At 41.4% G+C, this 26,818-nt stretch overlaps 1 protein-coding gene across 2 annotated transcripts in view; it reads left to right on the top strand.

Moving 5' to 3' along the window:
* The window catches only part of LOC140201287 (tyrosine-protein phosphatase non-receptor type 14-like), a 262,679-nt gene that overhangs the window by 31,107 nt on the left and 204,754 nt on the right, over positions 1–26,818 (top strand). Inside the window, exon 2 of one of the 2 annotated variants that reach the window (XM_072265142.1) lies at positions 22,079–22,215. The exons of the other annotated variant lie outside the window; for it this stretch is intronic. The gene's annotated coding sequence lies outside the window, so the exon portion shown is untranslated. The remainder of the gene's footprint in view (positions 1–22,078; positions 22,216–26,818) is intronic. 2 annotated transcript variants of the gene reach the window in all.

Consider the following 26,818-nt stretch of genomic DNA (forward strand, 5'->3'; position numbering starts at 1 on the left):
ATATATATATATACACACATATATAATAAATAAATAAATATACACACACACACACACACACACACACATATATATGTGATATGTCAATCATGAATTATCTTGCCAAATGCAGTTGAGTAAGGCATTGCATAAGACAGTTTAACATCCCTACTGAGTGATTTCATGTGTTGTAGGGTTTTCGTTGCCTACTGGTGATGAACAAACAAAAACAATAGTTGAGTTTATTTGTTGTCTTTAGATGTGGTCAAATTGCCCAAAGTGGTCCACAAGGGACTACTAAAACAATCAAGAAAGAACTGCTGAGACAAGTGAGGGAAGTAGGATTTTTAACTACATTATTGGTAACAATTAAAATGTTTGACTTTAAGAAAACTGGATGTTTGAAATAATTTTTTAAGAAGCTTGGTTAAAATGTTCTATAGAGAATTTTATGTAGTTAATGCATGATAGTACATGATAGAATGAGTTTTTTTTGTTGTGTTCACTTTCAGTATATTTTTCATTCTTTTGTTCCCTTGTTCAATTTGTTTTGTCTCTTTCCCTTCCCCTCCCTTCCACCACACCCCACGCCAATCTCCCTCTCTGTGTGGGACTATGATTTTTAATGATCACCATCCCATTCACTGTATCTTCAAATTGCGGTGTTTCATGCTCTTAACAGTATAGCCTAGGGGCCTTTTAACTTGCTTCTGTGGGTCCTGACCTGATGTATCTCTGATATGGAGTAGAGCTGATGAGATGCCCCTCTGGTCCATCCCCGAAAAGTAGAACATCCCAGTGGTCAAACATTTTAATTCCAATTCCCGTTCCAACCTGTCAGTCCAAATCCAACTCCTGTGCGAAGATGAGGCCACGCTTGGTGGAGGAACAACGCCTTGAATTCTATCTGGGTAGCCTCTGACCTGATGGCATTAATATAGTTCTCTCCCGGTTTAAGAAAAATCCTTCTCCCTCTCCTCTTCCCCACTCTGGCCTCTTGCCTCTTGTTACCTGCTTTTCACCTCCCCCGAGATGACAACTCCTCATCCTCCTCCCCTTTTTCTTATATTCCACTCTCCTCTTCTATCAGATTCCTCTTCTCCGGCCCTTTACCCCCATCCACCTGGCTTCACCTATCACCTTCCAGCTAGCCTCCTTCCCCTTCCACCCCCCCCCCACTCCAACTTATTATTCTGGCATTTTCCCCCTTCCATTTCAGTCCTGATGAAGGCTCTCAGCCCAAAATGTCAACTGTGTATTCTTTTTTTCATAGAAGCTGCCTGACCTGCTGAGTTCCTCCAGCGTTTTGTGTGTGTTGCTATGGATTTTCAATGGTGACGTTCTGCAGATTTGTCACAAAACTTCTACCTCTCCTTCTACATGTGTTTCTACTACAAAACCGCATGCCATTGGAGCTTGAAATTTAGATTTTGATGATGAGCTTTTGGGCAACTGAGCAATCTGGTGCTTTTGTTATCTCTGAGGGAATTTGGCATTGTTGAGAGTGAGTTTGGGAACGGAGTGTGTGGCCTAATAGTGGAGAACAAACCCATGATCAGTTCCATTACTCATCAATCCAGCGTGGAGCAAGCTTGAAATTGATGTGGATGAGACCAGAAGTTGAGCAGGTGTTCAATGCTGATTGCCTACATTTGACCGGTATCCTCTTCCTCTCGCTTGCTGCTTCCAGAGGAAAGTGCAAGAGTCTTGGGTCTTGAGCAAGGTTTGATCATTTGTGGCTCATGGATTGGACTTGTTTTTAGAGGACTCTGCGGTTCATGTTGCATGTGCTTCTGGTTACACTTTTTAAAAAATTGCTATTTAAAAAAAGACCTCAGTGCTGCTATTATCAAGCTGCAGACATTGCATCCAGATGGAGCCTTTATTGTCGCTGGGGACATTAATCATTGTAACCTACGTACCGTGCTTCCAAGATTTTACCAAAATGTACCATGCATCACCAGGGGAAATAAAACCTTAGATCGTGTCTACACAAATGTGGCCGATGCTGACAAAGGCACTACCCTCCCCCACCTGGGACAGTCCGACCATCTTTCATTGTTTCTGCTTCCCAAGTACCGCCGGGTCATTAAAAGTGTGAAGCCCACAATGAAGACTATGAAGTTCTGGCTGGAGGGTGCTGACTCTGCTCTTCAGCACCAATTCCAGCGCACAGACTGGAGTGAGTTTGCTGCCCATGCCATCACAGACTCTCAGATTAACATTGACCAACTGTGTCCTTGAGCATATCAACAAGTTTGTAGATAGAGTGACATCACAAAAACAAATAAAACTTTTCCCCAATCAGAAACCATGGATGAACAGAGTAGTTCGCCTCCTGCTCAAATCCAGAGATTCAGCCTTCAGGTCTGGAGACCGGGAGGCTTACAGCTCAGCCAGGGCCAACCTGAGGAGGGGATTCTCTCAGGCTAAACACATATACAAACAGAGAGTCGAGGAGCATTTCAACTCCTCGGACCCCCGGTGCATGTGGCATGGCATACAGGTCATTACAGACTTCAAACCACCCAGTACTGTGCCCCCTTCCAGCTCTGCTTCCCTCCCTGATAAGCTCAATTACTTCTACGCTCGCTTTGACCGAGAGGACAAGGAGGTCACCCTCAAAATGGATCTCCCACCTGGTGAACTGCCTCTCTCACTTTCCACCTCCGATGTTTGCGCCACCCTGAGCAGGGTGAATGTACGGAAGGCAGCTGGTCCGGATGGAATATCTGGCTGTGTGCTCGGAGTCTATGCAGGGCAGTTGGCTGGGGTCTTCATGGACATTTTTAATCTGTCCCTGGCCCAGGCAGTTGTCCCCACAAGCTTCAAGATCGCCACTATCGTGCCAGTGCCGAAGCATTCCACTGCCATGGGCCTGAATGACTTCTGCCCAGTTGCACTCACCCCCAACATTGCAAAGTGCTTTGAGAGACTGGTTCTGTCACATCTGAATTCCTGTCTGCCCACTACCCTGGACCCCCATCAATTTGCCTATCGCACCAACAGGTCAACATAGGACACCATCTCCACGGCACTTCACTCTGCCCTGACCCACCTGGGCAACCACAACTCTTACGTCAGAATGCTGTTCATTGACTTTAGTTCGGCGTTCAGTACTGTGATCCCCTCCAAGCTGATCACCAAACTTTGCCAGCCTGGTATCAGCTCATCCCTCTGTAATTGGACCTTGGACTTTCTGACTAACAGACCCCAATCAGTTAAGTTAGACAACCTCTTCTCCTCCACTCTTACCCTGAACACCGGCGTGCCTCAAGGCTGTATGGTGAGCCCTCTTCTGTGCTCCCTTTTCGCCTATGACTGCATTCTTGTACATGGTTCTAACTCCATAATTAAGTTCACAGATGGCACCACGGTGGTTGGCCTGATCATAGGGGATGATGAGATGGCCTACAGGGACGAGGTCCATCACCTGGCCATGTGGTGTGCCAACAACAACCTGGTCCTTAACACCCAGAAGACCAAGGAGGTTATTGTGGACTTCAGGCATGCTAGGAACCACACTCACGCCCCCATCTACATCAACAGAGCTTCAAATTCCTTGGAGTCCACATTTCTGAGGATCTCACCTGGTCCCTGAACTCCTCCATCCTGATCAAAAAGGCACAACAGCGCCTTTATTTCCTGTGGAGCATCAAGAAAGCTCACCTCTGTCCCAGGATACTGACTGACTTTTACCGCTGTACCATTGAGAGCATGCTCACCAACTGCATCTCAGTGTGGTATGACAATTGTCCCGTATCAGATTGCAAAGCACTCCAGCATGTGGTGAAAACTGCCCAGCGGATTATCGGCACCCAATTGCCCACCATTGAGAACAGCTACCATAAATGCTGCCTGGGCAGGGCGAAAAGCATTATCAAAGATGCATCTCACCCTAACCACGGACTTTTTACTCTCCTCCCATCCAGTAGGCGCTACAGGAGCCTCCGCTCCCGCACCAGCAGGCACAGGAAGAGCTTTTTCCCTGAGGCTGTGACCCTGCTGAACCTCACATCACAGCGCTAAGCAGTATTGCACCCATATTGTACTGTCTCAGTACTTTTATATTTGTGTGCTGTAGCACTTACTTTTTATTCGCAGTTATTTTGTAAATAACACTGTTCTTTGCATTTCTGGTTAGATGCTAACTGCATTTTCATTGGCGTTGTATCTGTACTCGGCACAATGACAATAAAGTTTAATCTAATCTATTTTGCATGGTTTTGATTGGGGTGCTTCGCGGATTGACTCTGCGACCTGCAGTCAATGAAGACACAGAGCTAAACTGAACTAAAATAAATTGAACATTCCCAGACCATTTCAAGGACTCTGCAGTTTGATGTCTAATATTCTGTGTGATTCGCTTGTTTTCTGCCATTTGTGTGATTTGTTCTCTCCCCCCCCCCCACACACGTTGGGTGTTTGATGTTTTCTTTGAATGGGTTCCATGGTGTTTTTTTGTTTCATGGCTGCCTACAGGAAGATGAATCTCAGAGTTGTAAACTTTGATAATAAATGTACTTTTAACCTTTGAATCTTTTAAAATCCTGGTACACCTTTTCTGCACCCTTGCCAAAGTCTTGACAACCTTTGTATAATGGGGTGACTTGAACTGAAGGCAATTTCCAGGTGCAGTCGAATTGCAGTTTATAAAACTGCAATGTTATTTCCTGACAATTTACCTTAATGCCTCGACTAATAAGGCAAACATGCTTTGCCTTTTTTGTTAATCATCCTGCCCATTTTTGAAGCCATTTTCAAAGAGCTATGGACTTGGATTCCAAGATCTCTCTGCATGTCAACACTGTTGAAGGTTTTTCCATTAAAAGTGTACTGTTCCTTTACATTTGGCCTGTTTAAACTCCATCTGACATTTTCCCACCCATATCTGCAACTGGTCTATATCCTATGTATCCTTTGTGGTTTTCTCTGCTTTCCACAACCCCACCAATATTCTTTATCATCTGCAAATTTACGAGCCCGCCCATCTACAGTTTAATCCTGGTTTTATCTGATATGTATGTGCATAAGCAACAGATTTCCCAGTATGGATCCCTGTGGTATAAATCTAGTCACAGACCTCCAGCCAGAAGAAGTCCCATCAATCACTACCCTCTGTCTTTCATGGGCAAGCCGATTCTGAATCCAAACAGCTGTGGATTCCATACATGTTAATCTTCTGGATGAGACGCCACTTGTCAAACACTTCACTAAAATCTATCCAGGTGACATCCACGGCTCTACCTTCGTCAACCGCTTTGCGTCACCTCCTTGAAAAGCTAAATTAGAGCATAGAACAGTATAGGCTCTTCAGCCCATGATGTGCCAACCCTTAACTTATTCCTAGATCATTTTAACCCTTCCTGCCCACCTAACCCTCCATGAAGACCCTGACTTAGAATTACACTCTGACTTTGGTTCTTTGCAGGAAAGGGACCCGCTCTTAGGGCCTCACAGCCAGCCGCTTTTCGATATCCCAAGGGCGCGGTCTGGAAGACTAGAATGCATTCAGGGTGCCAGATTTTCATGGCTCTGGAGACAGGCTGATTGAAGGCTGGTGTCTCCAGCTGAGGTGTCACGGGAGAACGCGGAAGACCGGAAGCAGCGGGCTAGCTGCTGTGGGCTATGTGTCCAGAGACCCAAGTTCTTTGGGCACAGAGCTCGGAAAAAGCAATGCAACAGACTTTTATCACCATAAATCAGCGAGTTGTTTTTTATGTTTCCGCTCTTGCTATCTATCCCTTTTATAAGTGTTTGTTTCTGTAAGATCACCTGTCATTCTGCTGAATTGCAGCAAGTATAGAACCAGGTGATTCAACCTGTCCTCATAGTAGACATCCCACCCTGCAAAAACTCATTTAGGGAGGTAGCATCATCAATTTGTGGGAGACTTCCGGGAGAGGTGGGATGTCTGCAATAGAGCAGCTAGCCAGCTAGTTTAAATAACATTAGCTATGCTATTGAACAAATGACACCTGTTAAACTCACCTCAACATGTCTTTTACAGTCTTAACCTACCACAGGCAATGGAAAAATCACTGATGCCAACAGTGCAGTGAGCAACACTGTCGTTATTTTTGACGGCTATTAGGCAGGGTTACGCTTTAGTGTAGTCTGGGGTGAAGTACTTTTTATATTTTCTTTTTTTGAAACACTCTGCCATGGCAGTCCGGGACACTAAATTGAACTGATGGAGAGACAGAGGTCGACTGTAAAGCTCGCCCACAGAGGAAACTGATAGGTCTACTTAGCATAAAGAGAGACCAATCAGGATGCCCACTCCCGCTCCCGCTCTCCCTCTCATTTCCAGGATATTGTATATAATTTGCGGGCTTCAGGGAGCTGCTATTAATATGCAGGAGACTCCCGGAACTTCCGGGAACGGTGGGATGTCTGTCTAGATTCAACCTGGTGAGCCTCGTCTGAACTGCCTCCAAAGCCATACATCTTTTCTCAAGTAAGGAGACTTGAACTACATGTAGTACTCCAGGTGTGGCCTCATCACTATCTTGTACTTTGCAACATAGCCTCCCAGCTCTTAAATTCAATCCCTGTAGCAATGAAGGCCAACATTGCATTTTCTGTCTTGATAACCTATTGCATCTGCAACCCAACCTTTTGTGATTCATGCAAGTCCCTTGGCACAATGGGATGCTGCAATCTTTCACCATTTAAATAATTTCATTTTCTATTCTTCCTTCCAAAGTGGATGACTTTACATTTACCAATAAAATATTCCATCTGCCAGTATCTTGCCCAGTAACATTCATTCCCTTAACCTGTCTCTATCTCTCTGCGAACTCTCCACACGCTGTTTACAATTTGCTTTTCCACTCAATTTAGTGTCCTCAGCAAACCTGGATACACTAACACTCAGCCCCTCTTCCAAGTCATTATTGTATATTGTGAACAGTTGCACCGATCCCTGCATCGCTCTGTCACCACTGACTGCTAAACAAAGAAACACACACTTAACTTTCACCCTTCTACTCATTAGTCAATTGTCACTCCATACAGATACATTTCCCCCCACTCCATGCATCCTTATAGATAAATCTTGATGCGGTACTCATTGAATGCCTTCTGGAAATCCCAAGTATACAATGTCCACTCTATCCATTGTAATCAAAAGGCAGCCTTTAGCTGACCCAAAAAAGTTGAGAACTATTTTTATTAGTAATTCCTAAAGGCAGAGACCGTTGCTGATCTAGAGCTCCATTGCTTCTGTAACCTCCAATGTTCATGGCATGTTTGCTGATGTTACAAAATTAGGGGGCCTTGTTGATAGTGAAACAGGTTACAAAGAATTGCAAAGAGATCTTAATAAGTTTGTGTGTGTGTGTGTGAGAGAGAGAGAGAGACTGAGAAATGGCAAATGGATAACACAGATATGCGTAAGGTGATGCATTTTGGACATCATACCAGGGTAGGACTAATACAATGAATGACAAGGCACTGACAAATGTTATGGAACAGAAGGACATTGGAGATTTACAGTGTTCCCTTTAAGGTGTGTGCACGCACACATCTTTTGCTGCTAGTGCCCAAAAGGTTGTCAACTGTACCTCTTTGGCATATTAAGTATATTTCATGATCGTGCCCAATCAAATTTCCTTTTCCGTTTTCTGATGTGGATGGTGCTGACAACATGGAGTTAGTGATGATTTGTCTGCAGATTTTAGAACTGGCTTATGGTGTTTTTATTGAGGAAATTATTGATTCACTATGTTGAATTCCAAAGAAGCAAAGTGCATGAAGTGCAAAAGAATTGCGAGTTAATTTAAAGCAGAATGGCTTAATGAAACAGTAGAAACTACTACACCGAAAGGTCATGACGTCAGAAATGTGAAGCTATGAGAAATATTTCTGTACAATACAGAAACTGATGTTATCTGCATAGAAACATAGAAAATAGGTGCAGGAATAGGCCATTTGGCCCTTCAGGTCTGCACCGCCATTCAGTATGATCATGGCTGATATCCAACTCAGAACCCTGTACCTGCCTTCCCTCCATACCCCCTGATCCCTTTAGCCAAGGGTAATACCTAATTCCCTCTTAAATATAGCCGATGAACTGGCCTCAACTGTTTCCTGTGGCAGAGAATTCCGCAGATTCACCACTCTCTGTGTGAAGAAGTTTTTCCTCATCTCGGTCCTAAAAGGCTACCCCTTTATCCTTAAACTGTGACCCCTCGTTCTGGACTTCTCCAACATTGGGAACAATCTTCCTGCATCTGGTCTGTCCAATCCCTTTAGGATTTTATACGTTTCAATAAGATCCCCCCCTCAATCTTCTAAATTCCAGCAAATATAAGCCTAGTCGATCCAGTCTTTCATCATATGAAAGTTCTGCCCTCCCAGGAATCAATCTGGTGAACTTTCTTTGTACTCCCTCTATGGCAAGAATGTCTTTCCTCAGACTAGGGGACCAAAACTTCACACAGTACTCTAGGTGTGGTCTCACCAAGGCCTTGTACAACTGCAGTAGTACCTCCCTGATCCTGCACTCGAATCTTCTTGCTATGAATGCCAGCATACCATTCGCCTTTTTCACCGCCTGCTGTACCTGCATGCCCACTTTCAATTACTGGTGTATAATGACACCCAGGTCACGTTGCACCTCCCCTTTTCCTAATCGGCCACCATTCAGATAATAATCTGTTTTCCTGTTTTTGCCACCAAAGTGGATAACCTCATATTTATCCACATTAAATTGCATCTGCCATGAATTTGCCCACTCACCTAACCTATCCAAGTCACTCTGCATCCTCTTAGCATCCTCCTCACAGTTAGCACTGCCACCCAGCTTTGTGTCATCCGCAAACTCGGAGACGCTGCATTTAATTCCCTCGTCTAAGTCATTAATATATTTTGTAAACAACTGGGGTCCCAGCACTGAGCCCTGCAGTACCCCACTAGTCACTGCCTGCCATTCTGAAAAGGTCCCGTTTATTCCCACTCTTTGCTTCTTGTCTGCCAACCAATTCTCTATCCACATCAATACCATACCCCCAATACCGTGTGCTTTAAGTTTGCACACTAATCTCCTATGTGGGACCTTGTCAAAAGCCTTTTGAAAATCCAAATATACCACATCCATTGGTTCTCCCCTATCCACTCTACAAGTTACATCCTCAAAAAATTCTATGAGATTCGTCAGACATGATTTTCCTTTCACAAATCCATGCTGACTTTGTTTGATGATTTCACCGCTTTCCAAATGTGCTGTTATCACATCTTTGATAACTGACTCTAGCATTTTCCCCACCACCGATGTTAGGCTAACCGGTCTATAATTCCCCGGTTTCTCTCTTCCTCCTTTTTTAAAAAGCGGTGTTACATTAGCCACCCTCCAATCCTCAGGAACTAATCCAGAATCTAAAGAGTTTTGAAAAATTATCACTAATGCATCCACTATTTCTTGGGCTACTTCCTTAAGCACTCTGGGATGCAGACCATCTGGCCCTGGGGATTTATCTGCCTTCAATCCCTTCAATTTACCTAACACCACTTCCCTACTAACATGTATTTCCCTCAGTTCCTCCATCTCACTAGACCCTCGGTCCCCTACTATTTCCGGAAGATTATTTATGTCCTTCTTAGTGAAGACAGAACCAAAGTAGTTATTCAATTGGTCTGCCATGTCCTTGTTCCCCATGATCAATTCACCTGTTTCTGTCTGTAAGGGACCTACATTTGTCTTAACCAATCTTTTTCTTTTCACATACCTATAAAAGCTTTTACAGTCAGTTTTCATATTCCCTGCCAGTTTTCTCTTATCTTTTTCCCCCTTTCTTAATTAAGCCCTTTGTCCTCCTCTGCTGGACTCTGAGTTTCTCCCAGTCCTCAGGTGAGCCGCTTTTTCTGGCTAATTTGTATGTTTCTTCTTTGGAATTGATACTATCCCTAATTTCCCTTGTCAGCCACAGGTTGACTACCCTCCCTGGTTTATTATTTTGCCAAACTGGGATGAACAATTGTTGTAGTTCATCCATACGATCTTTAAATGCTTGCTATTACATATCCACTGTCAACCCTTTAAGTATCATTTGCCAGTCTATCTTAGCTAATTCACATCTCATACCTTTAAAGTTACCCCTCTTTAAGTTCAGAACCTTTGTTTCTGAATTGACTATGTCACTCTCCATCTTAATGAAGAATTCCACCATATTATGGTCACTCTTACCCAAGGGGCCTCTCACGACAAGATTGCTAATTAACCCTTCTTCATTGCTCAATGCCCAGTCTAGAATGGCCTGCTCTCTAGTTGGTTCCTTGACATGTTGGTTCAGAAAACTATCCCGCATACATTCCAAGAAATCCTCTTCCTCAGCAGCCTTACCAATTTGGTTCACGATCTATATGTAGATTGAAGTCACCCATTATAACTGCTGTTCCTTTATTGCACACATCTCTAATTTCCTGTTTAATGCCATCCCCAACCTCACTACTACTGTTAGGTGGCCTGTACACAACTCCCACCAGCATTTTCTGCCCCTTAGTTTTGTGCAGCTCTACCCATGTCAATTCCACATCCTCCCGGCTAATGTCCTTCCTTTCTATTACGTTAATCTCCTCTCTAACCAGCAACGCTACCCCACCTCCTTTCCTTTCATATCAATCCTTCCTGAATATTGAATATCAGCATGTATTGATGTGATGCAGAAGTTGCTGGAGAACTTGCAAGTGGGGAAAAAGTGGAGTGGTATTTGGAAACTTTACTTTTTAAAGCATCATTTAGCATTGTCAAACTGAAGAGGGTGTAGGAGAGATTTGTGAGGTTACTGCCTGAGTTATAGGGAGTAGTTGGTCATGCTGAATCTTTATTTCCTGGCTGCAAGAGAATGAGAAATCATCATGGGTATGGATAAGTGAATAGTCATGGCCTTTTCCCCTGCAATGGGGCGTCTAAAACTAAAGGGCATGAGGTAAAAGCGGAGAGATTTAAAAGCAAGCTGAGAGGTTAGTTCTTTACACCTAGGGTAGTGAGTACCTAGAAACAGCTACTAGATGTAGTGGTTGAGGTGGGTATAATGGCAACATTAAAAAGTCAGTTGGATAGGACAAAATATTTTGTGAATGTACAAGAAATTCAATCAGATGATCAACTGAGCCTTTGAGTCTGTCCTAAACCATGTTGACAGACTAATCATGAAGTTTATCCTCACCAGGGTTCGAATTCTCCAGCAGTCATTTTATCCCCCTAGAGCTGCAAAAACAACTTGAAACAAATTCTGGGGCCAATAAGAGTAAAAATACTTTAAGTTCCCTTGTGAGCTACTCCTGGGGATCATATTTAATCCAGAAGATTACTAAAACATAACTTCATGTATTTCAATCTCTGCCTCTAATCATGAACCAGACCAATTTTCTCAAAGGTACATGGAGAATAAGTGTACATTGCATTAGCTGGCAATGAATTTCTGGGGTCAATATTTCATCAGGAAAGAACCACCACCTAATATTCAGTCTTTATTTGTCATTCATATAATTTCCTGGGCCTGCTCAATGCTTGGAACTAGGTTATCAATTTGTAGGGTTGCTTTTCAGCTTTTTATGTGTCCTGTACATACTTCCTCAAAAGTAGCATTGTCTATGAAACCAGGATGTGGATCTATTAAGCAACTACGCTAGGACCTTTCTCAAGGCTGCTCTACTGTCCAACATGTAATGGGATCAAATCCGAAAACAACATTTTAGACACATTACAGCATGTCAGTCCAGGGCTGCTTTTACTGCTGCAATGAAGCCACACTCAGGTTGGAGGAGCAACACCTTGTATTTTGTCTGGGTTTCCTCCAACCTGATGGCATGAACATGGATTTCTCAAGCTTCTGGTAATTACCCTCTCTTTCCCCCCCACCCTCCACCATTCCCCATTCCTCTTTCACACTCCCACCTTGCCTCCTTACCTGTGCATCACCTCCCTCTGGTGCTCCTCCTTCCCTTTCTTCCATGATCTTCTACCCTCTCCAATCAGATTTCCCGCTCCTTCAGCCCTTTATCTGTTTCACCAATGAACTTCCCAGCTCTTTAGTTCACCCACCTCCCCCTCCTAGTTTCACCAATCACCTACCACCTTGTACTACTTCCTCCCCCTCTCCCACCTTTATGACTTCTCATCTTTTTTTCCAGTCCTAATGAAGGGTCTCTGGCCGAAATGTCGACTGTTTACTTTTTTCCATAGATGCTGCCTGGCATGCTGAGTTCCTCCAGTAGCTTATGTGTGTTGCTTTGGATCTCCAGCATCTGCAGATTTTCTTTTCTTGGAAAGTTAAGTAACACATAACCTAGTGTCTAGATTTTAAAGTGTAATAAAGGAAATTTAGTGTATATTTTTATGGAGCTTTAAAATTTGTAAACAGTAAATGAAAGGGGAAGGTGGGCGCACAGGGCTGAATGTTGGTGGTTAGTTGTAATAAGTAAAAGTGAAAGGAAGCTGATTGAACTGAAAGCATTGCTGAGTGCTGCTCTCTGGAGATCTAAGCTGGAGCTGTTTTTACTTAATTGTGCAGACATTATGAAAGTATAGTGTGATTGAAGTGTAAGCTGAGTATCATAGAACAATCTAGCTTGTATTCATTTCTTTCTCATGTTTAATTACTTGCCTGCTAAATATTTCTATATCATTTGCTGTGTATATTCCATTGGGTAATGAGTTTCACATTCTTGCCTTTCTCTAGGGGTATTAAAACTTAAATATCTATTGTATTTATGGTGAATTTCATGTGTTCATAATATTTCATTTGACTCCCCATAAATGGAAGCATTTTCATTGTGCTTAACAATTAACTTTATCATAATCTAAAAGATATTATTGGGTCATTCTGCAGCCTGTCTTCCAAAGTGGTTGTCTTGCTTTCCCAATGAGTATAATTTTCAGTTCCTTTATACTCATTGAAATATTTCCTGCCTTCTTTTTCCCAGTGCCTCTCTAGCTTTGCATAATGCTTATTAATGACACCAACTCACCAATATGGTTAACTTTCAAATTCAGAGGCAATTGGGTATGGACAACCAATGGCAGAATTATGTCAATGTCCAAATCCCAGGAATGGGGACAAAACCAAGACCATCTACTCTCGTCCAAGTGTTGCATAACCAGTGTTCAATGCATTTACCATTCAAAAATGTGTTGTTTTTTAATTCCACCCCTCTCAAATAACTTTTTTGCTTTTTCTGATTATATTACTGTGCATCACTATATCTGGTGATTGGCTGTATGTTCCCATACACATACGGCTTTATTTCATTTAATTCCTTCCTTTCCCAATCAGAACATTGCTCCTTTTTCTATCAAAATGCTGTGTTTTACACAACAACATTGTTACTCATTTTTAATCAAGTTTATTAATGCCCCCTTTTATCAAGTTCCCCAGAATGAAAGACCAAATTTGTCCACTTTTGATTCCTGAATCAAACTAGTAGATGGAAGTGCTGCTTTCCCTCCTTTTTAGCCTGTACAGCTACAGTTCACTGTGGCCTTCAGTGTCCATTATACTAGCTGACCACCTGTGTGCTTTCCCAGTTATAAATCTACAATTGTTTTACCTTCATTTAAGACTGAGGCATACACATTATTGATTACCTTACTTTTGCCTAGTGGTTGTTTTACTTTAAAGAATTGGACAAGGTTGGAAAAGAACAGCTGACCCCTGTGTTACAGCTGTTTGGGTTATGGAGATTTGACCTTGTAGAACTCACAAATCACTACCCAAAAATTTGAGGTACAGAATAAAGTTCACTCTCACAAAACTGACGTATGTGGAGAAAAGGTAATTATTTTGCAACTCACTTGTTTTGATGCATGTGCAAATGCAGGAAAATTTGTAAGGTGGACTGGCCAACTGACTGCTCTCTGATTAGCAGAAGTGTCTTCCATGTAGAGTTTTATGTTATTAGAAGTAGCAGTTTAAGAGATGACATAGAACATACAATAGTACTGCACAGTACAGGCCCTTCGGCCCACAATGTTGTGCCGACCCTCAAACCCTGCCTCCCATATAAGCCCCCACCTTAAATTCCTCCATATACCTGTCTAGTAGTCTCTTAAACTTCACTAGTGTATCTGCCTCCACCACTGACTCAGGCAGTGCATTCCACGCACCAACCACTCTGAGTTAAAAAACCTTCCTCTAATATCCCCCTTGAACTTCCCACCCCTTACCTTAAAACCATGTCCTCTTGTACTGAGCAGTGGTGCCCTGGGGAAGAGGCACTGGCTATCCACTTTATCTATTCCTCTTATTATCTTGTACACCTCTATCATGTCTCTCCAAAGAGTAAAGCCCTAGCTCCCAAAGACACAACGAGACGATAATGTTGAACTTGCACTGCTGCTGGAATATTGTTTGGTTTGAAGCATCCTGTTCTTTGGAAGGCTATAAAAGCTGTGGGAAAGATGAAACATGTGTTTATATTTCCATTAATGGGAATTAGCAGTTACAGCAACAGAGGTTTATTTAGAGTTTTTTTTTATCTCTCTGGGTTGGGGATGGAAATCTGTTTGCTTTCAGGACTAAGGAAGGTTACAGTGAACTAAATTGTGATAAATTGCTCCGATTAGTTGACAAAACACAAAGGAATTCAAGGGAAGCTCAGCAACATTCTTTGCACGGTGGGTTGTTTTTGGTCTAGAACTGATTTTCCACTAATATGTTAAATGGGTGTACGATGAAAACTGAGTAAGATTACTGCTTGATGAAAACAATATTCCGTGAGTACAGGGAGTAAGCAAAAAAAATGTATGAAACTAAGGTATGGGCTTAGATTTGTTGGATGGAATTGTCCATTTCTTCCCATATCATTCTGAGTTTTGAAAGAATAAATTTAATGGTTTTTTGTTAATGTCTCTAGATATTAATGTTGGGAACCAATTCATTTTGATCTATAGTATGGTACAATTATTATTGGAACAAAATGCCTGCAATTCTCCTTATCTTTTTTAGTCTGAACTCTTGAAAATTGAGAAGTTATGAATCATAGTTACTGTCAGTAAATGTGTTACTGATCAGTCTAAGAAGACTAGGTAATTCATTTATATTGTATTTTTCCCAGCTGCAGGGGTGCCCTTTTCTCTGCCTAAATGTTGCTTGAGGAGCTCTTCAGAGTATCTCTTCAGCAATTAGCTCCCCCCCCCCACTCCACCCCCTCTTGGGAATTTTTGCATTATTTGTTGAGGCATGATGCTTTTCTGCCTACTTTTGCAGACTATTTTCAACAGCAGCTGCAGAAATCTTGATCCCACTCAGTTCAAACCAGACAGCCCTCCTGGATTTCTCTTTCTGTTCGCCTCTCTGAGTGCGGCTCGAAGTTTGCCAAATTGTTTTGATGTTCTTAGCAGATTCCATGTTTCTTTTGTATTTCATCAGCAAGTGGTTTTGTCTGGCTTTCAGTAGTTGGCTCTACTTAAGATGACCTTGTCAGCATGTTTTCAGCCTAAGGGAAGCTCTCTCCCATCCAACCTTACAGCCAGCTTTGTAAATTATAACTAACATCACATGTTTCTGCAGAACTAAATAATTATAGAGGAATTATAAATTGTTATATGCCTAGACAAAATGTAATTTTTTTTTAGGAGGTATTAAATTAGTGAAGCCTTCATTTTCATCAAATGCAAGATCTCTGAATGTGGAATACTCTATATTCCTGCCACTTCATTGCATATCTCTTGGGGTAGGGTGGGGGGGAAGCAATGCATCAAGACATCATTTTTTTTCTATCTAAAATTAGCTTGCTTCAGGGAAAAATAATATTGCTGGATTACTGCCATACTGTCTGCCCAATCCCTCCTCTGAAAGCTGGGGTACAGCTCTCTGTGTACAAATTTATGTAGATTTTAGAGATCCTTGTTAGTTTATCAGTGTCTCTGTTTCTGTTTTTTGTCGCGTTTGCATTACATTTAGTCCACTTTTTCCTTGGTCATTTTTGGTTGTGTAGTGTAGCCTTTCATCACAGTACTCAACAATTGTAAAACTGAAATCATAATGCTCTGCAGTGTATGCTTGCATTTAATTCAATCTAATTTGCATTTATATAACTTTAAAAAGGATTTTGCTGGCCTAGAATTTCTATTCCGTTGTGCAACGTTTGTGTGCTACTGAATAGTTTGACGGAAGGCAGTTGCTTTTCAGCGTTAAGACGTTGTCATTTTTGACATGTAGATGGGAAAATTGGCTGCAGTTGTCTCTGCGCATGGGCAGTTGTGCATGGACATATTCAGATGCATGCAATAGCATGCAGTGAGCTTTTTTTTGCTGCTACCTCTGTTTTTGGTTTATTGTCTGTGGAGGCCACTCTACAATTTGACCTAACAACAAATGTGAAGACCTGTCTAGGCAATTCTGAGAAGGAATCTAGTATATTGACCTCTTGCTGGGTAAGGCCTCTGTAAACTGCCTTATCTCTCTCTCAGGATCTTCACTGGATCTCTGGGACTTCATCACTGTACTCTGGCCTGGTCGCATCTTTCATCCTCCCCGCCTGATACTTGGTTACCATAAATTGTATGAAGTTTTGAGTAAGTTTTAACACAGTTGTGAAAGGGGCTGTTTGCCATTTCAGTTCTTAAGATCGTTTGAGCATTGTGTGCAAGTAGACAGATGATAGAATACAACCTGCCCTCTTCTGCCACCCCTTCTCCAATCCTAATCCCTTCCAACTGAACTTGTGCAGAGACTTCTCTAGCTATCTTATGCAATGAATTTTAGTGCTACGATGACTGACTTTGAGAACTTGTGGTCGTCTTCTCCTTGGATGGCATTGGAGAAATGAAGTATAGAACGCCATGAGGTTAAAGATTTTCATGTCATGCTGTTCATTTCCTCCCAATGACCTATGTTGTCTTATGATTGGTCATTTTCGGGTTGTGAGATTTGTGTGCTGGTCTTGTGAATATTGTGCTATACTACTTATCTTTGTAAGATCTCTCTTGTAGACTCTGTCTCCAAAAGATTAGCTAGCAAGGATATTCTCTCACTCTCCACTCCACTCCTGGTTCCTTTTACTTACCAACTTACTTCAAGCCTTGAGCTATGCGGTCCAGGTCTTGGGTAACTATCTTTCAGGATAAAATTTGGACAGTGTTTGATGACACAGCGAAGTCCCTGGCTCTTTCTATATGAAGACACTTGCTTTTCTCAGTGTTTGGAGGTTTTACATGATTTAGCACTTTGTTTTTGACATCAAGGCAGCATTGGATGGCAGTGAGAAGCCATAATGTGATTGGCATGGAGGGAAAGCACTCCATTGATCGGAGTCCTGCCTCACACAGAGGAAGGTGAATGTTATTAAATGTCAATTAATTCAGCCCAGGACCCCACAACAAATGTTCCTCGAGGCCCATCCATCTTCAGCTGCTTCATCAATGATCTTCCATCATCAGGCCAGAAGTAAGGAGAATATACATTGTAAAATGTTCAACTGCATTCACAATGTGGAAAATGAGGCAAACTATGATTACAGCAATAAGTTCTAGTCAACATTCAGGCAGAGATTCGCAAGTAATTTGTAGCACAAAGATACTCGGTATGACCAACTCCAATATGTGAGAGAGATGACCACCTTTTCTCAGTGCCATTATCATCTCCATGTCAATGAGATTTTGAATGTTGAGGGTTAGGATTAGGGTCCTACTACTTCCAGTAGTTTACTCTGGGTCCTTGTCCCTTGGAACTTATTGGTTCCATATTTAGGAGGAAGAAGGTGGTTATAGTGTGTGCTTGCAGCCAATTCTTCTACCTCAAAATGTTAGTCTCTTTCTGATAAAAGATACTTTGTTCAGTCTTCAAACCATATATGTTTGAAAACAGAAAAGAAATAAAAGAGGAGTTGACAGATGAGAGCTCTTTGAACCAGTGTCTCACTGGTATAATGAAAGGCAGCTCTGTCACATCAAAGGGGACTTTTTCTATTTTAGAAGTTGTAAGTTTGGTGTGTGTGTGTGTGTGTACACACTTGCGTCCACAGATTTTGCTTCTCCTACATTTGCCCTGTGCAGTGGTCCATTGGGGCTGTGTTGTATTCAAAGTGGCCTTTCATATTTAAATTGTAGAGATACCTCCCATCCATGGCCCACAGGTGTTGACTTTTTTGTTTATTAGTTCAAGCGCTGCCAAGCACCCTGTCTGATCACTATAGTCAGTAGTACGCTACTCTCTCTACACTTCTCACTGCCTCAGAAAAGCAGCTAACTTAATCAATGACCCCTCCAACCCTAGACATCTTTGCCACAGGCAGCTGTGGAGGCCAAGTCTTTATGTATATTTAAGGCAGAGGTGGATAAATACTTGGTTGGTCAGGGCGTGAAGGGATACAGTGAGAAGGCAGGAGATTGAGGCTGTGAAGAAAATTGGATCAGCCATGATGAAATGGTGGAGCAGGCTCGATGGGCCAGATGGCCTAATTGTGCTCCAATATCTTGTGGTCTTACTCTATCTTCTCCCCCTCCCATGGGGCAGAAGATACAGAAGACTGTAATCGCGTACCACAAGGCTCAAGGACAGCAGCTTTCTTACACTTTTAAGATTATTGAACGGATCTCATGTACGATATGATTGACTTTGGGCCTCACAATCTACCTTGCGCCTGATTGTCTATCTCTACTGCACTTCGTCTTTTGCTAACACCTGTATTCTGCATTCTGTTACTGGTTTTCCTTCGTACTATGTTGGTGTACTGATGTGAAACGATCCATATGGAATGCATGCAAAACAAAAGTTTTTCACCGTACCTGTAAAAATAATAAACCAATTACAACCATGGATCTTTCTGAACTAAATATGGTGAAACTTTTGCTGATTCAACTGTTAACATAATAATGTGAATTATACAATTGTTTTTTATGTTTTTTTTTCTAGATCAGGCAAAATATGATAAGAAGTCAACTTTTCACTGCATACTTCCCAGCTGCTAGAGTTAAGGACTTAATTTCTGGGGTTTCCAAGAGTGCAGTTTTCTAATAATAAAAATATTTTTAAAAATATTCTGAGATGCAGGGAAGACTGCTGTAATTGTTTAACCCAAGGAAATTAACTGCTTGTATAGTCCTGTAAATTACTCCTCGACCTCCCTCTTTCCTTTAAAATCTCCCATCCACTACCACCAACCTCATAATTCCCATACCCTGCACGTCTCATTTCTACCTGCTCCCCAAGATCCGTACAGATGACTGTCCTGGTGAGCCTATTGTATCTGCCTTCTCCTGCCCCTTTGAACCCATGTTGACTCCATTTTGTCCCCCTGGTTCAGTCCTTTCCTACCTACATACGTGACACTTCACATGTTCTCCATCAATTCAATCACCTTCAGTTCCCTGGCCCTTTCACTATGAACATCCAGTACCTACACACTTCTAACTCCCATCAATCTGCTTTCCGGACAACAAGCCTAATCAGTTCCCCTCCACTATAACTCTCCTGCAACTGGGGGAACTGGTCTTCACCCTCAACAATTTGTCTTTGGCCCCCTACCTTCTCCAAACTGAGGAGTAGCCATAGACACCCACAAGGGTCCTAGCTATGTCTGCCTCTTTGTCAGCCATGTAGAACAGTTCATGTTCCAGGCTTGCACTGGTGATGTTCCCCAACTCTGTCTATGCTATATTGACAACTGCACTGGTGCTGCTGCTTACACCTATGAAGAGCTCATCAGTTTCATTGATGTTTCTTCCAACTTCCAGCTTGCCCTCAAAATTACTTAGTCTGTCACCAGAGTTTGAGAAAGGGGAGAGAGGTATCAGAGATAGACAATCTATTGATATCTTTTACAAACCTACTGACTCTCGCGGTTATCAGTCAGACTTCATGTCGATTTCTTTAACTTATGTTAATTTCTCCCCCCCCCCCCTCCATTCACTGTTCTGGTTCTCCTCTCACTCCTTCTCTTCTCACTTCCCCTCTGCCTTTCTTCCATGGACCACTCCTATCAGATTCCTCCTTTTTCAGTCCTTCCCCTCTTCTACTTATCACCTCACAGTTTACTTCATGCTTCTTACCCCACTCACTTTCCCCCGTACCTGGTTTCATTATCACTTGCCTACTTGTACTCCTTAACTTTTTCCTCTCTTCCCCCCCCCCCCCACCTTTTTCATTCTGGCATCTTCCCTCTTCCTTTCCAGTCCTGATGAAGGGTCTTGGCCTGACACATTGACAGTTAATTCTTCTTGGATGCTGCCTGACTTACTGAGTTCCTCCAGCATGCCTGTAAGGAATTTGTACACTTTCCCGGTGATCGTGTGGATTTCTTCCATCTGCTGCGGTTTCCTCCCACATCCAAAGACATGCTGGTTGGTGGATTAATTGGTCATTGTAAATTGCCCTCTAGTTAGGCTAGGGTTAAATCAGGGGCTTGCTGGGTGGCACAGACTGAAGGGCCAGAAGGGACTATTCTGCACTGTATCTCAATAAAAAAATGAAATTTGTGTATGCTGCTCATAGTCAAAGAATTATTTTTGTAGAGAAGTTGTAGGAACTAGGGAGATTTTAATTTTGGATATATTATTTCAAGTTAAAGCCAGAATTGATCATGGCAACAGTGTAACTACTGGATTGTCAACAAAAGTGTTCCCAGTTCTCTAATGTATGATACCGGTTTTTCAGTAGGTTACATTAACTGTTCTGTTAAATGGACTAAGAGGTTTGGAGACAGAATCTGAACAACAAACCATAGGAATCTGTAGCTGCTGGCAAATTTCACTGTAAAATGGTGTCTTTGATAGAGTAGTGGGAATCTTTGATTGCTTTTCATTAACATTTTAGCCAGCATAATAAGCAGATTCCTAACAGGCAACACAAATTGGCAATTCTTTTGCCTTCAAATCTTCCCTCAGGCTTAAGGTACACTTCTCCTTCAAGGACGCTGTTCTTTTGATGCTTTCATGTTTGATGTTTAAAGAGTTCTGTTTTGAAAACTGAAAATGGTGGTGTCTCAGTAAAGTTACTGTTCACTTTTTTTTCTGTAAAGGGGGTAAATTCATCAAAGGAACAGCTTCAAAGGAATTGCAATCCAGACCCAAGCTGTTCACCCATCCCTACAATTGTGGCTGCTCTTGTGGAATTTCTGTGTTATTTTAACTTTATGAAAAAACTGAAGCCAACAAAAATGCCGATGCTTGTGGTTTTTGTAGAATTTTTGATTCAGCTTCTGCAGTTCAACAAAAGCATTGATTTAACCCTTTTATAGATTGTGGTAGCGTTTCTAAATTTTTGGGATTATGGTAATCATTTTCCACACAAATACGCCAGAATATTGGAAGAAATTTTAAAGTTTGATCACATTTTGTTTTGGGAGATGTTGTATGATACAAATGCAGCTAAAGTACTGAAGAAAATTGCATTTCTTTTGAGAAAATTGGCTAAAAGTCAGGAAACACATCACTGTTTCAGATTTGGAAATAGTTTGGGGCAGGGCGTAGTTGACAAATCAAGAAATAATGTCAGTTTGCTTTCGTATACCTATATTATGGCAGGAGAAGTTGATATTTGAGAGAGCTAAATACTTAATTTTGATCTCTTGGAGTTCAATTTGAAATTGTGATAACTAATTTTAAGAAACGAGCAGGGTGGAGGAAGTGTTTTTAGAGAGATTATTTAGAGTTCAGGATGTACAGTATTCCAAAAGGTGTAATGCTCACCCAAAGTACCAACTACTGCAGATAATGGAAATCTGAACATTAACAGGAACGATGAAAATACTGAACATGTTGGCACCATTTGAAGAGAGAGAAACAAGGTAGACACTGAGCTTGACTGGAGAAAGGACGCTTTTCAGTGGGTCAGTTTTATGCATCCCATCAATGGACCAAGGAAGCACCTTTTCTTCTTTCAGATCTGCACAATATAAGTAATTCCCATCACGTCCATTGCAAGGTTATTAAGTTTCTGTCTTTCTTGAAACTTATACTAACCATTGCCAATTGCATATTGGAATTTGCTGAGGGTTGTAAAAACAATTAACTTGTTGAACCACACACATTGCAGAACACCTGTTAGGATAATAGTTCAGTTGGAAGTTGTTAACTGCAATAGTCCCAGCCAGATGTCAAATTTTCGTGATTATTCTAATGTAGGTTAAATATAAGACATGCATTCTTTTTCAGGAACTAGACGGGTGTTGCTTGGTGCATGACAGGAGACGAGGATCGGAAGAAAGTACAGGGGCATGCTAGAACTTGCTGGTGTCTTGAACAAGAAAAGAGCTTTCTTAGTTGGTAACCAGTTCCATGCTAATAATGTGGTATGTACTGGCCAGTGCCTTTTTAACCATTCTGTGGGAAATGCAGAAAAAAAAGCTCTCAAGATGGTGTGTTGGGCTGCAGTGTTAACAATGAGATTTGATTATTTATTATTAATTTAACTAAGAATGGATTATGAATCAGCTTCCATCAGAGATGGGACCATGTGATGGAGATAGGTTTTATCTAGACTTGTTTCATTTGGATTATGATTACAAAGAATTAAATTTTTTTGTTGTTGGGTTAGACATGCAGGGAGCTGAATTGCAAGTTATTTTTCTGTGATTTGATCCAAACCTGATATTAAATACATCTTTTTGGTGCATGACAGAACTATTTTGAATTCATCTACTGGATTCGTAATGAGTGGAAAAATAAGGATAATGGCAAAACAATATTATTAATTATATGTATTTCACAAAAGGCTTTCAATTAAATCGTGAGTTATTTATCCATAATAACAACCCTGCCAAAGCTCTTTGGGCATTAGTCTTTTCTTTCAGTTATATTCCCTATTTTTGCTCCTATTACTAACTTCAACATAACTCAGACCTCAGCAAGTGCTGTTCTTGCAAATGAATTTCACTTAGTACATTTTTGAAAGCGTTGTTCTACCGTACTTAAGTGTTCCCTTTAAGATAGAAAGGTTTAATTTGTTTTCTCAGCTTCACTCCTCCATTTCCATTTACCCCTGTTTTCTCCTCTTGGTTTCCAGTTTTCATGTAGCATTTTCTTTGTCTCTCTTTTTTAATTCCCTAGTATGATCACAGCTAGCTACCTGTTGGAGATTTTCTAGCACAGCACACACCAAACCAAACAGTGTGCTTTCCAATTATTACTTAAGCTTTCTAAGATGCATTGGCATGTCACATTGCCCAAAGCTCATGAATGAAATCTGTTCCTTTGACTTTTCTGGATATATGTTCTGGGAGGGGCATCCATTTAAAATGGAGATACAGCGAAATTTCTTTAGCCAGAGGGTGGTGAATTCGTGGAATTTGTTACCACAGGCAGCTGCAGAGGCCGGGTCATTGGGTGTATTTAAAGCAGTGCTTAATATGTTCTTGATTGCACATGGCATCAAAAGTTATGGGAGAAGGCCGGGGACTGGGGCTGAGGAGGGAAAAAGGATCAGGTATGATTGAATGGCAGAGCAGACTCGATGGCCTAATTCTGCTTCTATGTCTTATGGTCTTATAATGGGCTAATATATTTTAAAAGTGTTGTGCATTAAGCTTATCGGTGTCCTCAGTGTATGCAGCGAATAGTCTAAAGTTTGGTATATTTGCCCTCTACATTACTTTAGGAGAAGTGAAAACCTAGCAGAATGATTTCACTTGACTTGTCCAGTGATTTATTCTAAGAAGTTTAGAACTTGGTTGTTGAGCCAGAAAGCAGTTTAGTTTGTTTGTGGCTGAGAATTTCATGATTGAATCATTCAAGCTGTCTAGGGTTCCATGGTCAATCGAAGTACTACAGGATGAGACATTCTCTTCAGGGGAGAAACATTGCACAGAATTGTTTGGAATGCACAAAGGGAGCATGCATGCATGTGCTTTTGGATACAGTTTGATCGTGCACAATATATACCATCCTGTGACACAGTGACGAATGCTCTCTCATATAACTCCCCACAATCCTTCCTGATTTCCTTTTACTTTAATTCCCTTTTCCCTCCCTTTCCTACTCAACCCCCTGCACTCCCCCACCCCCAACAGTGAAAGCAATTTTTCACAGATGTATGAAAGCTGCTAAATGATCTCACAACAACTTAGTGTATGCAGGATGCCACATCCCAGTGATGAGTTGGGTGTTGAATTCCATGCTGATTGTGCAATGCAGATACTAATACAGATGCACTGAATTATTTTTTCCACATCTTGGATGATGCAGTTCGCACTCCTGAAGTTGGATTTGGAATCAATATAGTGAAGCATGTTAATGGTATTAAAAGAAAAGAATTTTAACTAAAAAAAAAAAGATACTAAAACATATGAGACTAGAAATTACGCAGGGTAGCTTGACCTTTTATGTGCATTGTCAGTGAATATTATCCATTGGGAAATTCGATCCTGGCCTACTTGCATACTACGTTTGCCTGGAGGCATGCCTGGTATATCGTCAGTCAGCATGTCGTGTACATTTGTCTCACTATATATTTTAACTGTGTTTAAAAAGTTAGAGAGGTGTAGATCTCTAATACTGGGACCAGTGTGACCCTTTGTATCAGGATTACCAATGGATCATTCCTTACAACTGCTTTAATATTTAATTAAATTGTTTTTTTGTAACTCAATTGCAATTCTTCTTGAAACTAATTAGTTCCAGCAATCGTAACTAATGTATGGGTAGTCAGCCACACGTGCTATATTTAAAATTGTTACACAGCTTTTCTGACCTTTACATGGTTTAATTAACAGTCCATTGCATAATCCTTAGAATAATATGAATACATAATTCGTGTTTCAAATTATTTATTGTTCTAAATTGTTGCCTTAATTTGATTTTGTTATTGTGACATTTGACAAATAGTTCCTATTTAGACTCTTCATTGAATACTTGTGAACTTGGAACCCACTGATTTGTACTACTATTGTGACTGGCATAATCATGCCAGGTTATAGGACATTGCTTCATGCTTTGAGTTTGCCTAGAGTGTATTTTTTTTTGTGTGTCATAGTTGGCAGTGTGGATAACAGGAACAGGATCTTTCCCATGGGCTGGATGTGTCCTGATGAATGGTCTCGGCCTGACTTGCTGCGTGCCTCCAGCACTTTGTGTGTGCTGATCATAGCCAAGTATTATTTTTGTAGAGTGGTGATGGTTATGTCAACAAACACACCTTTATTACCAGTGGCATACTGTTATTCCTTATATGTAGGACTCCACTTGTAATAAAGGTAATGTCCTTTAACAATAGTGATACATTTTAGCAAGATCTCACACGGTAGGCACAGGGGACCCAATGAAGATTGATAAGATGTGTGTAACTTCTTAGATTTCCATTGTCTGCTTTTTAAAAAAAAAACATTTCTCTTGCACTTCATTTTAATCCAATGGCAGGGAACCTGGTGATTGGAAACCTGTTATTGGAACTCCGTAGGGTTTGGTATGTACTTGTTTATATTAATGATCAAGGCTTCAAAGTAGGGGTACGGTAAAGAAATTTGCCCATGCTACGTAACTTAATTCTGCAGATAACTGGGAAGAGGATATCGATGATGTGGTAGGTTGACAGAAAATTGGCAAATAGAACTTGATTTTGCAGGTAGTGCCCCTAGGGAGGTGTGCAAAGCATGGGATTGCACGTCAGAGCACACAGACATGAAACAGAGGGGTATCGAAGTATGTTGCAACAGCACATTTGAGATAGTGAGACTGTTCAATAAATTGGTTCAAATGATATTGTTTATTAGTTAAACTACAGGATTTTAAAACAGGAACACAATACTCAGTTATGCTGGAGGCCATGGCTTTAAGGTGAAAGGGGGAATGTTTCATGCCAATGTGTGAAGCAAATATATCTGCACAGAGAATGGCAGGTATCAAGGGAGGTGGTGAAAGCAGATCTGATGGCAACATTTACGAGGCATTTAGATTGGCAGGTGGAACAGCAGGAAATATGGGAATGGAAAAACTGTGCAGGAAAATAGGGTTAGTTTTGATTAGCAGCACATTCGGCTGAAAGGCGAGGACACAAAATGTTAGGCCAGGCAGCATCTATGGAAAAAAGTAAACAGGCAACGTTTCAGGCCAAGACTCTTCATCAGGACGGTGGGGGGGGGGGGGAGGGCGCGGGTGGAAGATGAGAAATTAGAGCAAGAAGGTAGTGAGGGGAGAAAGAAGTACAAGGTGGTAGGTGATGGGGGGGGGGAAACCAGGAGAAAGGGAGGGGTGAAGTAAAGAGCTGGGAAGTTGACTAGTGAAAGAGATAAAGGGCTGGAAAAGGGGAAATCTAAAAGGAGAGGGTTAAAGACCAGGGAAGAAAGGGAAGGGGGATGAGCATTGGAGGGTGGTGATGAGCAGTTAGGGAGATGAGGTGAGAGAGAAAGGGGAATGGTGAAGGGGGAGCAATTACCAGAAATTTGATAAATCGATGCCTGGCCTGCTGAGTTCCTCAAGATTTTGAGCGTGTTGCTTGGATTTCCTCTCCTCAGTTCCTATGCTGTATTGTTCTCTGTTCTGTATCCATTTTAAATAAAATGAAAATGCTCAAAACACCTAACAGACCAAGCAGTGTTTATTGAGAGAGAAACAGAATTAAAATTTCATCACTTTATAAAAGCTTGGTGTTGATAATTGTAACCATAAAACTATCAGGTCATCACAAAGGTTCTGATTTCCTTCAGGAAAGGAAAGGTGGCAGTTTGCTTAATCTAGCCTGTCTACGAGTCCAGGAATGGTCAACTCTTACTTCTCATTTTTGGGTACACTAGAGAGGGGCAATAAATAATGGCAATGGGAACAATGTAAACAAATATAATCTGAGCTTTCTGATTATTCATATATCTATCTATACATCCAATTCCTGAACTATCCATGAACTCATTTGTACTTTTTTTTTGGTGTGAGGGTCGCCGGGGGGGCTACATTGGTAATATTAAC

This window comes from Mobula birostris, chromosome 8, assembly GCF_030028105.1.
Source record: "Mobula birostris isolate sMobBir1 chromosome 8, sMobBir1.hap1, whole genome shotgun sequence".
In the NCBI taxonomy this organism is placed as follows: Eukaryota; Metazoa; Chordata; class Chondrichthyes; order Myliobatiformes; family Myliobatidae; genus Mobula; species Mobula birostris.